Genomic DNA, 17,503 nt, shown 5'->3' on the forward strand with positions numbered 1-17,503 from the left:
GACCTTGTTCATCCGGTAGACCTGGTGACTGACAAACAATGTGGCATCCTTAAAGGGCCTGAGCAAATAGCAGGTGTCACGCATGAGCTGCCACTGGCTGACATCAAAGTTACACAGGGGAGTACTCCTGTCCGCTTTTATCATCAGGAAATTGTTGATGGCCTTTCTCTGTTCTTGCAGTCGGTCCAACATATGTAGGGTGGAATTCCAACGGGTGGAAACGTTGCTTATCAGCTTATGTTGGGGGATGTCGTTCTGCCGCTGAAGCTCAAGGAGGGTGTGTTTCGCGATGTACGAGAGGCTGAAATGCATGCAAACTTTCCTGGCCTTTTTCATGATGTCCTGTAGATGGGTGGAAATGCTTGACAACCAGATTGAACACGTGTACCATGCAGGTCGCATGGCTCAGCCCTCCTTGACGCAGCGCAGACACAATGTTCTTCCCGTTGTCTGTCACCATGGTTCCTATTTTGAGTTATCGGCGAGAAAGTCAGGATACAATTTCTTGCTTAAGGACACAGAGCAGTTCCTCCCCTGTGTGTCTCAGTTTGCCAAGGTAAACAAGGTCAAGAACAGAGTGACAGAGCCATGCCCTGCACATGTGGTATGCTGGAGGGGCATTGTGAATTGACCCTGCAGTGAAGGCTGAGGACACGGTGGAGGATGAGGAGGCAGAGATGGATATTGTCGCTGGACTAACGGCGTGGCAATGTTTAGGCGGAAGCGGTGTCACCTGGCGAAGTTGCTGGTGTGGCTGTACAGGAACCACATTCACCCAGTGGGCCCTAAAGGACATGTAGTGTCCCTGACCGTAGTTATAGCTCCATATGTCGGCGCTGCCGTGCACTTTGGCAGACACAGACAGGCTCAAAGAATCGCCCACCTTCTCTTCTACATATTTGTGCAAGGCTGGTACTGCCTTTTTGGCAAAGAAATGATGGCTTGGGACTCTCCACCTTGGCTCGGCACAAGCCATCAGTTCTCTGAAAAGTGCAGAGTCCACCCCTTGGAAAAGGAGGGATTGCAGCACCAGCAACTTGGCCTGGAGCACATTCAGCTTCTGCGCCGTTGGATAAGTGCACGCATACTGTTGTCTCTTGGCAATCGCTTTGGTGATCGACTGCTGACGGAATGAGTGACGAGGAGTATGAGTAGGAAGAGCAGGAGCATCGGGACAAGCAGATTATGGGAATGACAGATGACTCCCTTCAGCTGAGGTGGTGGAGCCTTGACTGCCTGAAACCGGGTGCGTGCCACTGGGTGATGCAGCGGTTGCTGCAGCAGGCTGAACCATCACTTTGGAGCCATGGTTCTCCCAGGTCACTGCATGTCAACACTGCATACGCAAGGCCGTAGTGCCAACATTGGCACCCTGGCTACTCTTCAACTTCTTCCCACAGATTCTACATATGGCCATGTTCACCTCCTCCGGCGGCTTAAGAACTGCCACAATGCTGAGTAAGTGATTTTACCACCTACACTACACACTGTCTGAATGCTACCGCCGCTGCCTCCTTAAACCCCTGTACTGCTACTTCCTGGGCAAGTAGGCTCCCGTGAAGCTGGTAGTCTACCGGTGGCACGTTTGGCTCCTGACCTCCCACTGCTGCCACCTTGATGACTCCCGCCCACGTTAGCGACTTGCTGGCTACGCCGCTGGCTCATGGGCAAGCTGCCACACTCTTCTCCCAGTGATGATGAAGCCCCTTCCCAAGTGCGATTAGCTACATCATCATCATTGAGTAGTGTCTGCACGTCACTTATGTCCTCCTCAACGGTCTCTGGGTCAGGAGGCTGACCGCTTGCAACACTAGCTCCTGCACCACTTTCCTCATCACTACTTGCCCATCTAGCGGAGGAAGCAGCGGATTTCTCCTCCAGATCTTGGCTGGGCAGTAGCTGCTGACTGTCCTCTAGTGCCTCGTCCTCGCTGTATAGTGGAGCTGAGCCCACAGCATACAATACTTCTATGGCTCTGGGAAGAGAAAAGAACAGAGTCAGGTTGGGGACAGGTGAGGACGCAGGGCCTGCTCCAGGGCAATGCCAACTAAGGGTTGTGTCTGACAAACCCACTGACTCATGGCTGGGGGTGTCTGATGTCAATTGCGACGAAGTCAAAGATCGTATAAACCACTCAAGAACCGCTGGGTTGCTGGTCACAAAACGACTACTAGCTTAGGCTGGGAGCTCAGGCCTCTCGAAGTGACCTCTGCTTCCACTGTCCCTTACTCTGCTGCGACCTCTGTCTGCGTCAGAAACATTTAGGCCTCTGCCACTCCCCTGTGCAGGGCCTCGCACTTCTCTACCTGACATACTGTTAGATTAAATAAATAAAAAGGAAATTAAAACCCCCTACAAAAGCCTTTAATACAGATTACTGCACCGCTGAGTGGCAAATATATATATATATTTTTTTGTGCTAATACACGTTACAAAAGGCTTAACAAGAAATAACTGCACCGCAGAGCAGGAAAAGGTATTTTTTCCTTTTGCGCTAATACACATCACAAAAGGCTTAACAAGAAATAACTACACCGCTGAGCAGCAAATACATTTTTTTTTTCGCTAAAACACCCCACCAAAGCTTTAACTACAGATAAGTGCACCGCAGAGCTGTAAATTTATTTTATCTTTTTGCGCTATATGACACAGTGAGAGGTTTGAAGAAAACCACAGAAATAAGATAGTAATGCACTTATTAAAGCAGAAGCAAGCACTATATATGGACTAAGTCCTCACTCTGATATGATAATGTCTGAGACACTTAGTCAATATATTTTGATCAAAACACATCTATGCCCGCCTACCGAACGTCAAGGTGGTCTCAGGTCAGGCGGGTCCTACGCTATTCCTACCTCAGCCGTTGGACTTCTATGTTCAGGAGCGCAGACGCCGCACATATGGTGTGCTGCTCCTAGTAACCTCCATGTGCATCAAGCAACCAATGGGAGGAGGAGCAAGCACAGCCATATGCACCACCTAATTAAGGCACTCATTGGATAGGGGAGGGGGGCAAAAGTGCAGAGGAATGCTACTCCCAAGATACTAGGTGCGCATTCACACTTGAAGGTGCCACTCCCTCAAGCAAACACTACAGTGAGAGGTTTGGTCTGGGAAAACAGGTATTTTCCTCCTAGCATATGCTGCTGGGCTGATTTACAGCTAGGTGAGGTCAAATTGCAGACCGGATTTTAAGTGCCGGTCTGGGTTTTGGCAGCACCTGGCTGTCCTTAAATAGGCAGCTGGGCTCAGAAGCCAGGTCTCTGTGTTGGGATCTGGGAGCCTTGTGTCTGCATGAAGGCTTGCTACCTGTTTGGCGTGAAAACAGGCTGGTGCTGCTATGGTCAAGGACTCTTCGAGGCAGAATTGCCGCATGGTGTGAATTACCACCAACAAGGTGACTTTTTGCTTGATTATGCTTGTTTTGTCACTTGCCTAAAGTGTGAATAAAACACTGAACTGTTTGATCCAGAGAACTTGTTGTTGCCTCTATACTACGTCCGCTAATCCAGTCTACCAGAGCGAAACCCGACACCTAATACACGTCACAAAAGGCTTTACAAGAAATAACTACACCGCTGAGCGGCAAATATAAATTTTTATTTTTGCGCTAAAGCACCCCACCAAACCCTTTACTACAGATTACTGCACTATAGAGCAGTAAATGTATTTTTAAATTTTTGCGCTAATACAAGTCACAAAAGGCTTTACAAGAAATAACTACACCACTGAGCATCAAATATTTTTTCTTTTTGTGCTAATAGATGTCACAAAAGGCTTAACAAGAAATAAGTACACTGCTGAGTGGCAAATATATTTTTTCTTTTTGTGCTAATAGACGTCACAAAAGGCTTAACAAGAAATAACTGCACCGCAGAGCAGGAAAAGGTATTTTTTGTTTTTGTGTTAATACATGTCACAAAAGGCTTAACAAGAAATAACTGCACAGCTGAGCGGCTAATATATTTTTTGTTTTTCTGCTAAAACACCCCACCAAAGCCTTTACTACAGATAAGTGCACCGCTGAGCGGCAAATATATTTTTTCTTTTTCCGCTAAAACACCCCACCAAAGCCTTTACTACAGATTAGTGCACCGCAGAGCTGTGAATATATTTTTCTTTTTGCGATAATACACGTCACAAAAGGCTTTACAAGAAATAACTACACCGCTGAGCGGCAAATATATTTTTTCTCTTTGCGCTAAAACACCCCACCAAAGCCTTTACTATAGATAAGTGCACCGCAGAGCGGCAAATGTATTCTTTTTTGCGCTAATACACGTCACAAAAGGCTTAACAAGAAATAACTACACCACTGAGCGGCAAATATATTTTTCCTGCTAAAATGCCCCACCAATCCTTTTACTACAGATAAGTGCACCACAGAGCGGTAAATGTATTTTTTTTTTTGCGCTAATACAAGTCACAAAAGGCTTTGCAAAAAATATCTACACCGCTGAGCTTCAAATATATTTTTTCTTTTTTACTAATAGACGTCACAAAAGACTTAACAAGAATTAACTGCACTGCAGAGCAGGAAAAGGTATTTTTTCTTTTTGTGCTAATACACCCCACCAAATCTTTTACTAAAGATAAGTGCACCGCAGAGCGTAAAAATTTATTATTTCATTTTGCGCTAATACACGTCACAAAAGGATTTACAAGAAATATCTACACCGTTGAGCGGCAAATATATTTTTTCTTTTTGTGCTAATACACATCACAAAAGGCTTAACAAGAAATAACTACACCACTGAGCGGTAAATGTATTTTTTCTTTTTGCGGTGAAACACCCCACCAAAGCCTTTACTACAGATAAGTGCACCGCAGAACGGTAAATGTAGTTTTTATTTTTGTGCTAATACACGTCACAAAAGGCTTAACAAGAAATAACTACACCTCTGAGTGGCAAATATATTTTTTCTTTTTCCACTAGAACACCCTACCAAAGCCTTTACTACAGATAAGTGCACCACATAGCGGTAAATGTATTTTTCTTTTTACCCCAATGCACGTCACAAAAGGCTTTACTAGAAATAACTACACTGCTGAGCGGCAAATATTTTTTTTTCTTTTTGCGCTAAAACACCCCACAAAAGTCTTTAAAACAGATAAGTGCACTGCAGAGCGGCAAACGTATTATTATTTTTTTTTGCGCTAATACACGTCACAAAAGGCTTAACAAGAAATAACTACACCGCTGAGCGGCAAATATATTTTTTTCTGATAAAATGCCCAACAATCCCCTTTACTACAGATAAGTGCACCACAGAGCGGTAAATGTATTTTTTCTTTTTGCGCTAAAATACCCCACCAAAGCCTTTACTACAGATAAGTGCATCGCAGAGCTGTAAATGTATTTTTTTTTTACGCCAATACACGTCACAAAAGGCTTTACAAGAAATAACTACACTGCTGAGCAGCAAATATATTTTTTTCTTTTTGCGCTAAAACAACCCACAAAAGCCTTTACTACAGATTACTGCACCGCAGAGCAGCAAATGTATTTTTTCTTTTTCCGCTAAAACACCCCACCAAAGCCTTTACTGCTGATAAGAGCACCGCCCCGCACAAGGGCAACTAAGATGTAGAAATATTTCCTTGTAATAACCCCTGTTAATGCCTGTGTCAACCAGCACTTGCACCCTAATAAGAACGGTTTGCTGGAAATACAGAGCTATATAATGGCAATTTGGGCTCCCAGTCAGTGCTTCAAGGTCTAATAGGAATGTTCCTATTACCCAGGCTGTCACCTCCCCGAATGAACTCTGTTCAACAGAAATGCAGTGGAATTATTCCTCTCTATCCTTTCCCTCCACCTTGAATAATCTTTCGCTGCACTTGTAAATATATATATATATATTTTTTTTAATCACTGTCCCTAGCGCCTGCAGAAACGTCTCTCCCTGCACTAAGTACGCTGGTGAATGGCAGAATCTAAGATCACTGCCGTATTTATAGGGCTGTGACATCACAGGGCTGGCTGGCTGCTGATTGGCTGCATGCGTGTCAGTATGGGTGATCCTGCCTTCCCAGACTTCCTTTCTCCATGTCCTCACACTGCAGCAGCCATTTTAGGAAAAATGCAATTCGTTACTACGAAGCGCGATAAAATTTGCATTCGGTGCAAATCAAATTTTTCCTGAAATTCGTAACGAATTCCACTTCGTCAACTTCGATTCACTCATCTTACCTCGTTGGAAACCTGGAAGGATGTACAGATTGTGGAAGTGCAGCTATCCCAAGATCCAGAATTCTCCAGATGGAAATATAGTCCAGATAAGTGCAGCGAGCCCCTGAGGAGGTGGTGGATATAGTGGGAGTGGTTGTGGACCTGATTAGATGTTGTGTCATGGTTTACTCCTTCACGTCGTTGCTCTGTAGGGTTCAGTGAAAGTGTGGATTGAAAAATCAGGCCAAAAGTTAACGTATTAAAGTCTCTCTTTACTTAGTGCAGAATATAACTTGTGGTACATCCAGCAGCAATAAATATAAAGTGCTGTTTCTGGCACCAGGTGAGGAGATATGGTGGTTGGTTGCATAGCAATAGGTTGGCACTAGCAAGCACTTGTCAATTTAGGTGTCCACTGTGGTGTCTGAGCTGTTGTCCCTCACCTTGTAACAGTGTCTGTAAAGCTGTATTTCACTGATCACTCTGATGTCTTGTCACTCTCTCAAGTGTTTTCTTGAGGGAGGATCAACGGGAACCTGTCACCGGGATTTTGGGTATAGAGCTGAGGACATGGGTTGCTAGATGGCCGCTAGCACATCCGCAATACCCAGTCCCCCTAGCTCTGTGTGCTTTTATTGTGTAAAAAAACCGATTTGATACATATGCAAATTAACCTGAGATGAGTCCAGCGTGAAGGAGCCCAGCACCGCCCGGATCCTCAGAATCTCCTCCTTGCTCCCCTGACGTCAGAAAGCTAGAACGCCGTAATCTCGCGATGCGCAAGCTAGTGCATGCACAGTTCATTCCCTGCGCTAGCTCGTGCATCGCGAGATTACAGTGCTCTAGCTTTCTGACATCGGGGAGAAAAGAGGACATTCTGAGGATGCGGGGTGGTGCTGGGCTCCTTCACGCTGGACTCATCTCAGAGACAGGACTCATCTCAGGTTAATTTGCACATGTATCAAATAGTTTTTTTTAGACAATAAAAGCACACAGAGCTATGGGGACTGGGTATTGCAGATGTGCTAGTGGCAGGATGATTTCCCTAAATGAAGCCAATGAGATGTATAAGTGGTATAGGTTGATTGACAGCAGCTCGAGCCAGTAATTTTGAGATTTGATAGTCCCTGTGTGCCAATGATTAGAGATGAACAAAGTTTTGGAAAATTCGATTTAGCTGCTTCGGCAGATTTTACAAAAAAAATTGCTTTGTGATTAATTACTTCGCCACGAAGTGCATTTTTTTGAAAGTAGCGGGTACAATGACAGGTAGCTGTGATAGCGCCGCTCCCCATCATTGTACCCCTCAGATACCGATTTCATACATGATTGCGGCATCTTAAAGTAAAAACAGTGTAAAATTGGCAGAAAAAAATACAAAACAAATCATACTTACCGCCTTCATTTGCTCGCGACATCATACGTCACCACACATGTGATTTCGGCCGAGATCTTCAATCAAGATGGTGGCAGCTGGCCCTTTGCAAGCAAATGGAGGAGGCAAGTATGATTTTTATTTGATTTTTTTACATTATTTCAGGTTAAATTGATTCGCTACCACAAAGCACGAGGAAATTCGGCTTTGCAGCAAATCGAATTTATCCTGAAATTCGGATCGAATACGTTAAGTATCTCACACATGCATACTGCATCCAGTTTCTGGAATTACCATTCTCCAGTATTTCTCTGGGTTCTTGTGTAGTGATGGACGAACATTGGCTCTAATGTTCGAACCGCGCGTTCACAGTGGGCCCCATAGACTTGAATAGCAGGCGAACCTGAAAAACCTTCAGGTCATATTTGCAGCCACCAAATACTTACTAGAAGTGCACAAATAGTCCCACAACATGGACAGTGACATACCAGATGTATTATTCAAATTTGCGATCACCATTCATTATTTTATTCAATGCAAATTATCGGCAATGTCATTTTCGCATATGCGCATGGGCAAAATAGGCGCGGCCTACTTCAGCGACTGGTTTCCACCAGACCGAAGTTGCATGCGATCAGAAAAGATGGTTGGCAACAATTTTCACGACGTTGAGGAAGAATTTCTAATCACTGTAAGTAATTTGACATTAAAGCAGTGTATTTGATTTCATTTACATGCATGTTATAACAATCAGTGTATATGCAGATTGAGTTGTTTTTTTTTTAAGTGCCATTGCAAAAATCCCTAATGTTGAGATTTTTCTTTATTTTTTCGCGGTACACACAACTTCACATTTATAGATATTAGTGATTGGTGCACTAAGTATTGTTGCGAGAACTTGTGACATCACAGCAATTTTTTGGGGGGGCAACTGGTATATCACACCAGTAGAAATTATTGGTAGGTAACGCAGCAAATCCGCAAACAAATGCTGCACTACCCAAAGGCTCAATATAGAAAGTATATTATTGGTATATAACACCCCTGCTTCAATCAATTTTATGGGGGGGGAACTGGTAAATCACACCAGTAGAAATTATATGTTCCAATAGCGTTTGTCACTCTGTGTAGATGCAGCAACGCAGCAAAACCGCAAACTAATGCTGCACTCCCTAAATTCACTACATAGAATGTACATTATTGGTATATAACACCCCTGCTTTAATCAGTTTTTTGGGGGGGCAACTGGTAAATCACGCCAGTAGAAATTATTTGTCCCAATAGCGTTTGTCACTCTGTGTAGATGCGGTAACGCAGCAAAACCGCAAACAAATGCTGCACTACCTAAATGCACCTTTATAAAAAGTATATTATTGGTATATAACACCCCTGCCTCAATCAGGTTTTTTTGGGGGGCAACTGGTATATCACACAGTATCGCAGCAGAACCGCACACAACTGCTGCACAATATAATTGCACTATAATATACAGTCGTGGCCAAAAGTTTTGAGAATGACACAAATATTCGTTTTCACAAAGTTTGCTGCTAAACTGCTTTTAGATCTTTGTTTCAGTTGTTTCTGTGATGTAGTGAAATATAATTACACGCACTTCATACGTTTCAAAGGCTTTTATCGACAATTACATGACATTTATGCAAAGAGTCAGTATTTGCAGTGTTGGCCCTTCTTTTTCAGGACCTCTGCAATTCGACTGGGCATGCTCTCAATCAACTTCTGGGCCAATTCCTGACTGATAGCAACCCATTCTTTCATAATCACTTCTTGGAGTTTGTCAGAATTTGTGGGTTTTTGTTTGTCCATCCGCCTCTTGAGGATTGGCCACAAGTTCTCAATGGGATTAAGATCTGGGGAATTTCCAGGCCATGGACCCAAAATTTTTTTTGTATATATAGATACAAAAAAACTGTATTATCAAAGACAACTCCTTTGATATTGTCGCTCATCCAGCCTCCAACACCCCTGTGGGGAATCCTCAGGCATCCAGACATTTTCCCTGCAACTCAGGCAGTCAGACATTTTTCCTGCAAAGTCCACTGCAGTGAAAAGTAGTGTTGCATGGTAATGAATGTCCATCCGCATTATGTATATATGTCAAAGTGGGAGCTATTTAAGGTAGAATAGTTTACAGTAATAAGGACCGCTTGTGAGAGCCCATGACAGATCTCACAAACGGAAAACTAAAACACAAGTATGAAAATAACCTCAGACCTGATGCCCTCCTACTTCCTGCAGTGGGCCTGGTCACTGGAGTTTTTGATGCATCCCCTCTGTGCTGGTAAGGCATCTCCATCCTGCCAGTAGGGTGCACCCTAATTCTCTCTACCCATTGGCTATTCACATCAGGGTATTTAAGACATTGTCTCCTGTGGGAAGATGCCTGAAATATGGGTTATCTAGCTTGCTAGTTCCCAGCCAAAGAGGGATGTATCAGTTTGTCTGCCCATGTACTGACTTCTGCCTGATTCTGAATCTTGACCCTCCGCTACCTGACCTGACCTGTGCCTAACCTCTGTATCGACCCTTTGCTGCCTGCCCTGACCTTCAGACTGTTTAATGCACATACTCCACCTGCTCTACCCTTACCATGTCCTTGACTACAATTTTGCCTGAACCCTTAATGCTCTGCACTGGTGTCTCTGACCTTAGTGCTTTCAGCCAAGCATAGACTACTCCAGCAGGTAGCAGCCTGGAGGCTCCCCTGCAGTGAAGTCTAGATCCCTGTATAGGGGCTAAAAAGAGAATTTTGGGGAACTACTAGAATAATGTCCTTAGGTTTCGCCCAAAGCCAAATCTGTTGGTTGACTCAGTAGTTCCACTCCCACTGCAGTAACAATAACCATTTATTGCATAGAAAGAAATACAAAATTCCAATGACATAAAACCCAAAGTTTTATCATAATAGTTATTTAGATTTTTGAGTGATGATTTTTCATCTGTATCAATTTGGGGTACATAAAATTTATTGATCACTTTTTATTCAATTTTTTGGGTGGCAAATAGGCCAAACACTTTTCTTTATGGCGTTTACCTTACAGGATAAATTACATGATAATTGTGTAGTGAGGGTCATTATGGATGCGGCAATAACAAATATGTGGAGGGGATTTTATTTTTGGAATTTTTCTCCATTGAAAAGCGTTTTTTGCAATGGAAAAGGGTGTATTTTAAACTTTTCTATGTAATTAAACCTTTTTTAACTTTTTTTTTTACCATTTATTGGTCCCACAAGGGAACTCTAATCTTTTGATAGCTTCATTAGGTCCTAGCCTGCCATGGACAGACTTTGGCAACCCGCAATCTCAATTATGGGGTGCCGATGGGAGACAGAGGGAGTCCGCTTTCTCTGTAAGCGGTTAGATGCCGAGGTTGCTATTGACTGCAGCATTTAAGTGGCAAAACAGCCCAGATCAGTTTTTCTGCTCATATGAGAGCTAAGCCCCCACTCTCCACTGCACAGGAGACATGAAGAGCGCTTATTCCTGGCAGCCGTAGAAAGCCTGCATTCTAGAAATAAAGCCCCTTAACGACTGCTGTAGAAACCCATATGGGTGGTCACTAAAGGGTTAAATGACTGTGTCTTTCACCATCATTTTGTACCAGTTGTTTATGCTAGTATGATATAACCTGTGAGAAATATTGCGAGTAGGAAAGGCAAACAGGGTAAAAGAGAAATAGCTCTTATCCTTAGTCACATTATGACTTTCCAGCAAGCGTCACAAATATTTTGTGGCAAGCTGCTTCTTCGGGCTCTCACATCTTGCTTTCAATAATAAGACTTGGCAAGACAATAAATGCAGACATCTTGTGACATACTGAATATAACTGCTGTGCTCAGTCCAATATTTTCAAAGATTATGTTTAACTGATAAAGACTAGCAGAAGATTTTTTTGGCAATAAGATTATATAGTCCATATGTTTATGAAGAAATTATATGATCAATGCTAAAACCATATGCGGTAAAATAAAGATGGCTTGTTCTGGTTCAAAGGGATGTCCACCCACAGATGAACAGGAGTTTGCAAAAGGGAAATGCAAAAGATTTGCCTCAGTCTAGTGATGTATGCACAAAAATGCCTCATAGTATACCACAATACTTAACAAAGAACTTCTTGTCATACAGTGTAGAACAACGCCGTCGGCGTCCCGTTGCTGTGCAGGAGAGAGGACGCGCACAGCGTCCTCGTCTCCTAGGTGACAGGGGGCGGGATGGACCGGCCGCGCACAGGGCTCCTCCTCGCGGCCGGCATCCTCAGTTTCCCCAGTAACCAGGGGAAGTCTGAGCACCGAGCTGGTGCTCGGCTGTTCTCCCTGGTGCGGGTCATGTTTCGCTGGCCACGTCACATGACCTCAGTCTGCCAGTATTTAACAGGCAGCCTGCTGGCCACAGGTTGCCTGTTAATTAGGTACCTGGCGATTGTTTGGTTTCCTATATACTTTACCTGATCCTGTGTTCCCTGACGATCCTCTGCCTGCTCCTCCTGTACTGCGCTACTCACTTGGTATTCTGATCCCGGATTCCACCTGACGATTCTTTGTGGACTCCAGTTGTACTTCGTATCTGCTAAGAGGTTGAATCCCCGTCAGGCTAGATGGGCACTGTTCTTTACTCGTTTTGATTTCTCCATTACTTTCAGGCCTGGAAGTAAAAACGTGAAGGCTGACGCATTATCTCAGAGCTTCCATGCTTTTCAGCCTACAGAGGCACCGCCTGAATCCATCCTACCAGCAAATATCTTCATAGCAGCCTTAACCGAGGATATCTCGGCTCTCATTAAGGCTGAACAACATCTGGCACCAGCAACCACCCCAACAGATAAGTTGTTTGTAACCATGCAATTTTGTCTCCGGCTGTTGGGTGAGTGTCATGATTCTGCTTTTGTGGACATCCAGATTTTGAGGGCACTAGGCAGCTGGTTTCTAGATCTTATTGGTGGCCCACTCTAACTAGGGATGTCAAGTCCTACGTGGCAGCCTGTGAGGTTTGTGCTAGGTCTAAGACACCTAGGACTCACCCTGCTGGTAACCTACAACCCCTACCCATTCTCAGTAGACCCTGTTCCCATAGCTTGATGGACTTTATTACTGACCTGCCGCCGGCAGAGGGTAAGACTGTGGTTTGGGTAGTGGTCAATAGGTTTAGCAAGATGGTTTATTTCATTCCGCTGTCTAAACTCCCAAATGCCAAAACCCTGGCGTGTATTTTTGTGAAAGAAATTCTAAGGTTACATGGTGTTACAAAACTGTTATTCACCCTGTTAGTCTGAATGGATGAAGCACATGGTGAGAACAATGGATGGCGGCCATTTTAACTCACAGACACTGTTCGGACTTTTCTACACGGTGCCATCTCGCCGGTATTTGGTGCCCAAAGACATCATTCAGTAGTTTGAAACTACCAAACAAGGGACACGTTTATTAGTAACTATTTTCGGTATAACTTGTATATTTTCGGTGTAACTTACATAAAACTGTATCTTCCAGACTACTGAACGGATCTGGGTGAATTTTGGACACGTGGTTCACCCAGATCCCCCGGTTCTGAGGATATACTTGTTATGGGGTTATTGCATGTTTTGGGGTTCCTGTGATATGTTTTATAAAACTGTATTTCTCTGCCTTTGATAATTATATTCGTCATTATGGTCATCATCGGCAGAGGGGAGGATTTTGTGTGGGTGTGTTTCTATTGTCCCATTGTGTGTTTAAATGGTGATGTCTGTCTTGTTGTCTCCACATGTGTATTGGCGATCTCCCTTTTGTCCTGAGAGATAATTGGATTGTCTTCGGTCGTCTCCGGGACAGAGGGGAGGAAACCATGATGCATTGTGGGGATGTGTTGTATCTGCAACAAACTGTAATAAAAACCAGGCTGGGTGTGCCAGCACTTCAGACCTAGTTTGACCTCCAAATCGCAGCCTCGCCTCATTTTGTGGGGGAAAGATTATTCTAGCTGTAAGATAGCTAGTGGGATTGTTCTACATTTACAGGATCCTTCTGGATATCGAGACGAAGCGGCTCCTCTCTCTCTCCCTAAACAGAGATCCAGACTATCCAAGTGGTCCAGCTTCCAGCTAGCCTGGGAGTAACCGTAACATTTGGATGGCAGCGGTGGGATTGTCCTGGATTTCCTAGGAGAAGTACTGAACGGATGGAGAGCGCTTACGAAAAATTGAAACGTGCGACCCTAAAGGATTTACTCGAAAGCAGAGGGGGGAACGCCAGCAACCGTCCGAGAAGGGAACTGATCGCAGAATTAACCGAATTGGATCAGGGCTTCACGATGGCAGAAACCTCGACCACGAGTGGTGACGAAAAGACCAGGATTGTTCGGGAGAGGCTCTCGCTATACGGGCCGAACCCACCAATGGAACTGGTGCAGCAGTTGATGGCAGAAGCGGACGAGGATATACGGAAGGCTCGAGCCCACGAACTCAGCCTAGTGACCGCACACCGCAATGCCGAAGCACCGCAGGTAATCGTTCCTGTCGAAAACACCGGGAGGCCAAAAATACCCTATGCGGCTTTTAGACCCTTCCTAGAGAGCGAGACAGGAATCGATGAATATTTGGCGGACTTCGAAAGGCAATGTGCCCTGCACCAGATTCCCAACAGAGAGTGGCCCACGATATTGTCTGGGAAACTATCCGGGCGAGCTCTGGAAGCATTTCGGACTCTGGGCGCTGAGGAAGTGACACAGTATGCGCTGGTCAAAGAGACACTGTTGCGGCGGTACGCTGCAACTCCTGACACGTATCGCCGACAATTTCGTAGCACGAGAAAGAAGCCTAACGACACACATATGGAATGGGCGCACCGAATGCGGAGAGCGGCAAATCACTGGATGAGCGGAAGTAAAGCTGTGACTGGTGAGGAAATTTTACAATTATTTCTCTTAGAACATTTTTATAACGGCATGGAGCAGCAGGGGAAGGAATGGCTGCGAGACAGACGACCTTCTACCTTAGAAGAAGCAGCCAAATTGGCCGATGAACATTACGACTCCTGTCTACACGAACCCACGAACTACCGAACCCCAGCACGGGTCGAACACCAAGATGTTTACCATACGTCGCCACGTACCGAATTCCGAGCCCCGGTGCCCGCTGGGCCCATACGATACTCAGGACCACCGAATAACAACTCTGATCATCCCAGACCGACCTGCTACCGATGCAATCAACCAGGGCACCGCATGGCTAGCTGCCCCCTTAATGCACACCAGACCCCCCGGAATTATAATTACCCCTCTGGGTCATCTCGTCCTGCCCGGGCACTCTGTGTTAACCAAGAGGCCCCTATGGAGGAATATTTGGGACACTTCACGAAGCAGATCCTGTATATGCTGCTTCGGATAACTGCCAGCACCATCGGCAGAAAGTATGGCTCGAGGAGCAATCTACCGAGGGGTTAAGAGACACGGGGGCTACCATTACACTGGTCCAGAGCCATTTGGTGCCGGGGCACAAGCGATCAGGGCAGACTGTGGCCGTTAGAGTGGCGGGGGGTATGTGTACAAATTTCCGACCGCTAAAGTACATCTTGATTGGGGAGCGGGAAAGGGGGTCGTGAACGTGGGCATAATGGATAATTTACCTGCCAAAGTACTACTGGGCAACGATTTGGGCCCCATGACTTCTGCCTATGCTCCAGTATACAACGAGGCGAACCCAGTGACTACCCGAGCCCAAGCCCGAACGGAGCGAGAACTCTCACCAGTGCGGGAGACACAGGTAAGACCTACCCCGACCTTGACTGACCTGTTAGGTCCCATACCCTGGGACACCCCAGATGCTTTCGAAACAGAGTCTAAGACTGACCCGACATTACAAAAGTACCAGGAACGAGCAGAGACCAGAGGGAGCGGGTCAGATAACGAAACCTTTTTATGGGAAAAGGGAAAGCTATATCGCTTGACGGAGAAAAGGGGGCAGCATAGGCGACAGCTGGTAGTGCCCCACAAATACCGTCGAGAAATACTCAAGATAGGACACGACATTCCCTTGGCAGGCCACCTAGCTGTAACCCGCACACTACACCGCATTACTCACACGTTCTTTTGGCCAGGGGTACACGCTGATGTTAGGACTTATTGTAATACCTGCGATGTGTGTCAACGAGTAGGGAGGAGAGGCGATCACCCTAAAGCTCATCTAGTAAATATGCCCATTGTGGAGGAACCCTTCAGCAGGGTTGCTATTGACCTAGTGGGACCGCTGGCTACCCCTAGTCCCTCCGGTAAGCGCTACATTCTTACCGTAGTGGACTACGCTACCAGGTACCCTGAAGCTGTCGCCCTATCCAACATCCAAGCGGATACGGTAGCGAATGCGCTGGTGCAGGTGTTCTCCCGGGTAGGATTTCCGAAAGAAATCCTGTCCGACCGAGGCACCCAATTTACTGCCGAATTGACTCAGCAACTCTGGCAGGTTTGCAAAATTAAGTCCCTTCTGAGCTCTCCATACCACCCCCAGACGAAGGGACTTTGTGAGAGGTTCAATGGGACCCTCAAACAAATGCTCAAGACGTTTACTCAGGAATACCGAGACTGGGAGCGTTTTCTGCCACACCTCCTATTTGCTTATCGGGAGGTGCCCCAGGAAACGACCGGGTTCTCTCCCTTCGAGTTGCTCTACGGAAGAAAGGTACGGGGACCCCTAAACCTGATTCGGGAGCACTGGGAGGGAGAGATGGAGACTGACGGTGTCCCCATTGTGCCGTACGTGCTGGAACTCAGGGACCGAATGGAGCAATTAGCCAAATCAGTGCAGGCTAACCTCCAATCGGCCCAGAGAAGACAGAAGGTATGGTACGATCGGGGGGCCCGAAAGAGAATCTTTACCATAGGGCAAAAGGTGTTAGTGCTTAAGCCAGTTAAGACAGACAACTTGCAGGCATCCTGGCAGGGCCCCTACCAGATAGTGGAGAAAAGGGGAGACACCACTTACGTAATAGCTAGCTGCCATGACAGCAATCTTAGAAAGACATTCCATGTGAACATGCTCAAGGAATATCTTGAGCGGCCGGAGAACGTGACGGCCGTATGCTGTCCCCCTCAGGAAGACCCCGACAGTCTACCCATTCCAGATCTGTTAGAAAAGAGTCCCCACGCAGATATAGTAGCTCAGGTCAAGATAGGGGACCGACTTGGCCCCACTGAAAGGGAGCAGCTTAATCAACTCCTGCAGTCCAAAAGCCCCACCTTCTCCCAGAACCCAGGGTACACTACCTTAACCACCCACCAGGTAGATACCCCGGGACAAGCTCCTTTACACCAGGCTCCTTACCGAATCCCCGAGGCAGTTAGGACAGGGATGAAGAAGGAGATCGATGAGATGCTCCAACTCAGGGTAATTGAGCCCTCCGATAGTCCCTGGGCTTCCCCAGTGGTCCTGGTGCCCAAGAAAGATGGTACAACCCGGTTTTGCATAGACTATCGGAGGCTCAATGAAAAGACAGTGACGGACGCTTACCCTATGCCCAGGGTAGACGAGCTACTCGATCGTATAGCCAGGGGAAATTATCTGACCACCATTGACCTCTGCAAGGGTTACTGGCAGATCCCCCTGGCCCAGGAGGCTGTCCCCAAGTCGGCATTCGTCACCCCGTTCGGCTTATATCATTTTAAGGTAATGCCGTTTGGGATGAAGAATGCCCCAGCTACATTCCAGCGCTTGGTCGATAGGCTCCTGGATGGCTTCCAGAGTTTTGCTTGCGCATACCTGGACGACATAGCGATCCACAGTGAGTCCTGGGAGGACCACTTAGCTCACATAGGAATGGTTCTGGATCAGATCCGGGCTGCTGGCCTGACTCTGAAGCCAGAAAAATGCCACTTTGGGATGGCCGAGGTACAGTACCTGGGTCACCGGGTGGGGTGTGGGAAACAGCGAACAGAACCGGCCAAGATAGAAGCTGTCGCCAATTGGCCCAC

General features: G+C 46.0%; 1 protein-coding gene across 7 annotated transcripts in view; it reads right to left on the minus strand.

Annotated features, from left to right (window-relative positions):
• The window catches only part of LOC122942310 (agouti-signaling protein-like), a 285,062-nt gene that overhangs the window by 23,973 nt on the left and 243,586 nt on the right, over positions 1 to 17,503 (minus strand). The window contains exon 1 of one of the 7 annotated variants that reach the window (XM_044299853.1): positions 6,194 to 6,227. The exons of the other annotated variants lie outside the window; for them this stretch is intronic. The gene's annotated coding sequence lies outside the window, so the exon portion shown is untranslated. Of the gene's footprint in view, positions 1 to 6,193; positions 6,228 to 17,503 lie in introns of those variants that run through there. 7 annotated transcript variants of the gene reach the window in all.

Source organism: Bufo gargarizans, chromosome 6 (genome assembly GCF_014858855.1).
Source record: "Bufo gargarizans isolate SCDJY-AF-19 chromosome 6, ASM1485885v1, whole genome shotgun sequence".
Taxonomy (NCBI): domain Eukaryota; kingdom Metazoa; phylum Chordata; class Amphibia; order Anura; family Bufonidae; genus Bufo; species Bufo gargarizans.